A 6,899-nucleotide genomic window follows, 5' to 3' on the forward strand; every position below is an offset into this window, starting at 1 on the left:
ACAATTTAATTTGGTTCTGATAGATCCCACTAAGTTCAAGTACAAAACCTTTTCAGGTTTCTATCTCAACACCTTGATTTCTCAAGTTTTCTCCGATTAGCTGGCAGAAAAATCCAATCTGGAATCCTGCCCACATGTTCAATATGACTAAAACTCAAGTCTGGGGACTGCACTGCCTCTCCCTAGACTTGAAAAGGACCAACGAAACAAACTGCGAGTCAAATTCTCATAGTCATAAGAGTGACTTGCCCTTTACACAAATCTCATCAAGCTCATAGTGCCTAAGCTTTGGTTCAATGGGATATTACTTCTGCTGGAAAAAGAAACAGACTGCCTAGCATATTCTGACTATACAGTCAATAAAAATGATAGGAGGTTACAGGATGCCCTTTTTCTAGAAGTAGGTCCCTGCTGCATCCCACAAAGTTACATCCATCTTAGGTGATTTTGGCATATACAGCAGACTTCTGTCATGTTTCTCCTCTGAAATAATTGCCATCCCAAGAAAATATGAAGAAGTACTTTTCAAACACAGTAACTTGTCCCCAGTTTGGATTCATTTGCTGGGGGATCCAAGGAGGCACAGCAGTATCATTTTACTTACTATCATAGTACCATAAAGAATAAATCTTAAAACAGTATTACATGGTCATAGGCAATCCCATATGAACAGAAAAAAATCACATTTATCCCCCAAAAACAACATTTTAGAGATTCAAAAAAATGAGAAACATTTCACAATGTTTGCCTAATATTTCTGCTGGCTTACTATTAACAGATGCCACACAAAGCCTTTCCCAATCTACAAGCAAAAGAAGGGCTGAGGAAAGAAAACTGATGTCTCATTTTGTTTGAATGTATACCAACCTTTCCAAACTACATGCAGTTTTCCCTCCTGGGATGTGGGACCTGGTTACATTAGGTATCACTCAACTATGAGATAAAAAAGCTATCCAAGGTGGAAACTCTTCATTGATCCCCCTCAATGAATAAGGTCATCCAACTGGGGTCTGCACAAAAAGAGTTCCTTTCTTTTTTTTAGGTTTTTTTGCAAGGCAAATGGGGTTAAGTGGTTTGCCCAAGGCCACACAGCTAGGTAATTATTAAGTGTCTGAGACCAGATTTGAACCCAGGTACTCCTGACTCCAGGGCCGGTACTTTATCCACTACACCATCTAGCCGCCCCTGAGTTCCTTTCTTACATAAGGGAAATCAACAATTTTATTTTCAATTTTAAAGTTAATTTTTTATTCAGATTTGTCATGAAATTATTTCATGTGACACATTTCAAATTAATTTTGAGGACATAATTATAATTCAATGGTTACATACACTGATTTTTCCAATCAAATGCTAAGATCATGTTCAAACAACAAGATTATTAACAAAGCTCAATTTTCCTTTTAGTTGTGACACTACTAAATTTTAATGAACAAGAATCAGCATCTCACTACACATCTTTCAAGAAGAGAAGGGCTGGCCAAATTATTTCAGTGGTGATTGGAATTTAATGATATTTAAAAATTTTCTTGATGAAAATTGTTCAAATGTATAAGCTAAAATGTTTTGAAAATAAAAATCTAAGGACAGACATGTTCTCCAGTGCAAATGGTATTCAATTCAATCAACAATAGTATTTGATCTACATATTCATCACACCATTTTGCTGTTATCTCACTATTATTTTGAATGTTTTTAGCCAGTTCATTATATGTTTAGAGAACATGGATATCCTAATGTCATATCAATGGCAGCATTTTCAGCAAGTAAACAATAACTATTTCAGAGGTTCAGAAACTGTGAAGCCAGCAATCAATGGTATTATTGTTATACACTGAAATGTACACCTTTTATGTGGGAGAATTAACTCCAAGGCCAATTTACTATTCTGAGATCTAAAAAGATCATAATTTCTAAAATTCATATGACAAATGGTGTACATTATTGAAATAAATTTTTGTCAGTACTAAATTGTCCAACTTCTAAAAGACAACCAAATTATTTTTCATCCCCAATAGAAGGAATGTCACATTCTTTTTGTTAGTGTTAATTTGTATTTTAGTTTTTCCAAAATTCAAGGGTGCGATAAATTTGGAGTTGATAAAAAGCAGCCTGTTTGAATGAGGACTCATTTAAATTATATTGCCTAAACAAGCCATTCTACATGCTATTTGACAGTAGACAGACTTCTTGACAATGAAAATGGGTACCTGAGGAACTCTCAAATATGGCAATTTTTCCTCAGCATGTCAGCATGCTAAGAATTATTAGGTTACTTTTTAATTTAAAAATTAGATTAGCAGCATAAATGTACAATAACCTGGAACTTAAAGGGATGTTTTATTTATTATCTGTGCTTTAATTTGAAGTTTTAAAATAAATTTAAAGAAAACAAAATATATGTTAAAAGATGTTAAAATTCAATTAAATTGGAAAATGTCTTCATCATCTGATTTAGGTTGTTTTTAACCTACTACAAAACTGAATCCAAGTTTGCATTTCAAAGAAATGACAAATAATAGTAAGACAAAAGTTCAGTAGTACAAATGAATGTTCTTCTGTTTTTGCAAAAAGAAAAAATGAAATACATAAAATCCTCTTATAAAAAGATATGGATATACTGGAAAACCCTCATCAGCATGTACATTTACTGTATAACAGAGTAAAAAAAACATATACATATATTATAAATATATGTATATATATATATATGCTCAATTGCTGCCTGAAACAAAACCAATGTTTTCATAAATATTTATATATTTTATATATATATATATACATATATGCATATATATAATGAGTGATTTTCTTAAACTGATAATTTCCCACCAAAAAAACTATCTATGAAATTATATAAAGAAAGACAAAACACTGTAGCAAATATGAAATGCTTAATGTTGGGAATTGAGGTTTTGTTTGATGCATGTACCACTGCCAGCAATGGGCTATATAGCATTGAGATAACTGCCAGCACAAGAATTAATTATTTTATATTACTATGTTAATCAGTAGATATAACCCCAAATTATTTTAGTGTTTGAAGAAGGAATAACTATTTGGCATAAGGATGCCCTTGAAAATTACAAACTGTCAGTCTAGGATTTCCTTGGTTTTAGAGAAGTGTCAAATTCTAATAAAAAGGGATCTCAGCTGGCTGCATATTGAAAACCACAAATTAACACTGCCTATTGCATTTTATTTGTTAAATATTTCTACTACATTTTGATCTAGTGGGGGGTAGGGGAGGAGGAAGCTCACCCTGGATTGTTACAGGCAGAGTTTGATATTTCCAATTAAGGGAACTCCCAATTAGCAAGAACCCTCTACAAAGCAGATCTGTCGCTGTCTTATAATTTACAGTCTTAAGAGAACTGGACACTGAGAGGTTAAATAATTTGAAGAGGGTTACAGAGTCAATTGTGGCAGAGACAAGACTTGAACCTTCCAGACTCCAAGGCTAGTCCTCTATCCAACATACCATATTGCGCTAAAATATCAAACATACTATATGAAAAATTGAAATAGTAAGTTCTCTTTTGAAAAATCAAATACTAAATACAAATAAATCTAAAATGTCATGACTTTTGTATTTTTCAAGAAACCTTCTTTCCCAGTACCATTTGTAGAATCCTATAACATTTGACTATGTTAAAATGGTATAGAGAGAGTAAACAAGCCCAATAATATTTATCATTAACTTATAATGTCAAATACTCTAATAGAATATATACATGATAAAAGTAAATAGTCTCTACTCAATTTTTATTTTTTTTTAGGTTTTTGCAAGGCAAATGGGGTTAAGTGATTTGCCCAAGGCCACACGGCTAGGTAATTATTAAGTGTCTGAGACCAGATTTGAAGCCAGGTACTCCTGACTCCAGGGCCAGTGCTTTATCCACTGTGCCACCTAGCCACCCCTCTACTCAATTTTTATACTCTGGCACTTACTGTTTACCATATTAAAATATTTCTTAAAGGAAATTATTTTTGCATTTTCTGCCAATGGAGATTTCCAGAAGAAAGATGCTATATAAATTTGAGATTTTTATTATACAAATTCTTAAGGGATAAGCTTAAAAGATCTTACAAATTGTATGAACAAGGGAAGTTTCTGAGATGTTGGCTATTAAAAAACAATCTGCAAAAAATACAGCTTTTATGTAATTAAAATCTTTTAAAGTTGAGGCTTATTTTTAAATTATTCTCATAAATTCATTTGGTGCTCAATCATCAGTTAAACATAATAGATATGACATCATTTTACAGAATCCTATGGCTAACTACATATTTGCATGAATCTAAACAGATTCTCTGTCAACTTATGATGGTACAAGTACATCATTAATATAGATGACTGTATGAAGAATTCATCTATTAAATCTTTTTTAAAACAATACTATTAGCCTGAAATAAGCTCAGTATTACTGAAATTCCTCTTCTTATTCAACTTTTTAAATTAGAAAACTGTTTTTAAAAGACCTTGTGAATCAATAAAAAGGTAAGATAGTTGAAGCTTTCCCCTCAAGAAAATATATATGTCATCTTTTTGTTTTTGGCACAATGAATTTTTTTAAAACCCAAGTATAGGAAGGGATTCATCTTACAAAGTATAAGTGTGGAATTCCTCACTTGAAATGAACAGGTTGTGTGTGTGTGTGTGCATGTATGTGTGGGGGTATGTGTGTATAGATATATAAATGTGTAGCAGTAGTGTTTTATGCATATTGGTCAGAAATTTAAGTCTTAAGTATCCTTAGTGAAATACTGTACTGTACTTAATATTCAACTTAACTTTAGTACCAGATATCTACATGCTTACATCTGATAACATGCACATATTATACAGACATTGCACTAGTAAAGTTGACAATACATTAATGCTGTCTGAGCAGATTTAAAATTTGCCCCTCAGTATTATTTCAATCATAGGTGTTCAAGATCTCATGCTACTTTTCTCTAAAGGCTGACTGATCAAGTTCATTAAAAGAATGCACTTCATTTGGTTCAACTTAATAAGAGGATCCCTACCAAGGTTTCTTATGCTCATTGTTTGTGTTTTTAATATCCTTTAAAATTCAGCAAAAACTTGTTTCCATGTTCTTAAAATGTTTCTTCAAAGCAGGAGAAGCACTGTGTGTGTTTCTTTTTCTGTATCTGTGTGTGTGTGTGTGTGTGTGTGTGTGTGTGTGTGTGTGTGTGTCGGTGTGTGTCTGTGTTTGTGTGTGTGTCTGTGTGTGTGTCTGTATGTGTGTGTCTGTGTGTATAAAATTAATGAGTCCACCGAGGTAGCAATGCTTTCAGTTTTGCCACCAGAGGTCGCCCATTGCCACAGCAATATTTAAGTTCGCCATCTATCAGAGAGCCAGTAAGAGCAAAGTCTGCTAGAAAACACATTAATATACCATAACACTGGGTATACTCCTTAACTGCACAGCTTAATCTAGTTTCTGTCAATTCTTTCTGCCCTTCCACCATCCCCCTCAACTGACTTTAGGTGACACTGCAGCTGCTAAAAGGGCTTCTGTTTTTCTTGGTCCTCTGTTAGGTCTAAGATTGATGACATCTCCACCATTAAGTGTGCTAGAATTCTGGCCAGAATTACTTCCACCAGCTGTATTGAAAAGACACCAATTTTGTTAGTGCTCGTATGCATTAATTCTGGGTCTTCAGCTATTTGTTGTTTGAGTTTCTGAAGATATTTTTCTGCTAAATATTTAAAAACTTCAGTTACATTTAGGTCCTCTTTCACTGAAGCTCTGTAGAATCTTAACTTTAATCTTTTTGCCAATTCCTCCCCCAGCTTCTTCATTCTTTATACAAGAATCATCCGGGGCAACTGGGTGGCTCAGTGGATAGAGCACTGGCTCTAGAATCAGAAGGACTTGACTTCAAATCCGGCCTCAGACACTTAATAATTACCTAGCCGTGTGACCTTGGGCAAACCACTTAACCCCATTTGCCTTGCAGAAACCTAAAAAAAATGGGGGGGGGGGGACTCATCCAAAAGGTCAATCTTATTCTGTACAAATACTGTTGGGATATCTCCCAACTTCAGTCACCACTTTCTCTCTCCAACTGGAAATTGCTTCAAAAGATTCCCTGTCTACAGTAGAAAATACAAATACACAAGCTTAGGCTCCTTCGTAGTAAGCCTTTGTTATTGCATCAAACTCTTCTTGAGTTTAGCCTGACATCATCATTAACCTGGATTTGTCTCTCCAAAAAAATAACTCCAATTGTTTTCTTTTAGTCTTTTGTAAAAATGCCTTTGCAATATCGTTGAATCATACTTGATTTCCCAACAGCTGCATTCCTTTGTTGATCACTTCCACATTCTCTTCCAGCATTCTGAGTTGAAGATAAATTTTCCTATCAACACTAATTTCAGATACTTAGATTTTTGTTTTGCAAATGGTGATATACATTGTATCCCCCAGTAGAATAAGGGCTCCTTGAGGACAGGCAATGTTTCATTGTTTGTCTTTGTCTCCCCAGCACTTAGTACATTGCCTTGCAAATAGTTGGTGCATAATAAATGTCTGAAAAATGCTACTGCTCCATGTCAGCCCCAGCGAGACCAGTTCCTTTCAGTCGCGGTCAAGGGCTGCTGCCGCTGCCGCCGCTGCCACTGCCTAGTGCCCTCAACTTGACCAGCTGGCTCACTTTTAAAAAAACTGTTTAAAGATAACCTTATTAATACCTCTGGAACGTGAACTGAGATGTAAAGGGTTTGTTCCAACTGCGGCGGCGGGAGTTTGGAAAATCTCCGGAAATCAACATTTTCTAGGGTTCCCTGTTCCATATGCATTCCCCTAGAAGTACAGACAAATTTTCTCTGGATTCTCACTCCAAAGGACAACAGAAATTATCCCATGGATCCTTGTCACTCTAAGAAT

The 6,899-nt window shown here is 34.6% G+C and overlaps 1 pseudogene; it reads right to left on the reverse strand.

Moving 5' to 3' along the window:
* Positions 1–5,493: 5,493 nt before the first annotated feature.
* On the reverse strand, positions 5,494–6,350 carry LOC141507393 (ras-related protein Rab-23 pseudogene; annotated as a pseudogene).
* Between the last annotated feature and the right edge of the window lie 549 nt (positions 6,351–6,899).

This window comes from Macrotis lagotis, chromosome 1, assembly GCF_037893015.1.
Source record: "Macrotis lagotis isolate mMagLag1 chromosome 1, bilby.v1.9.chrom.fasta, whole genome shotgun sequence".
NCBI lineage: Eukaryota > Metazoa > Chordata > Mammalia > Peramelemorphia > Peramelidae > Macrotis > Macrotis lagotis.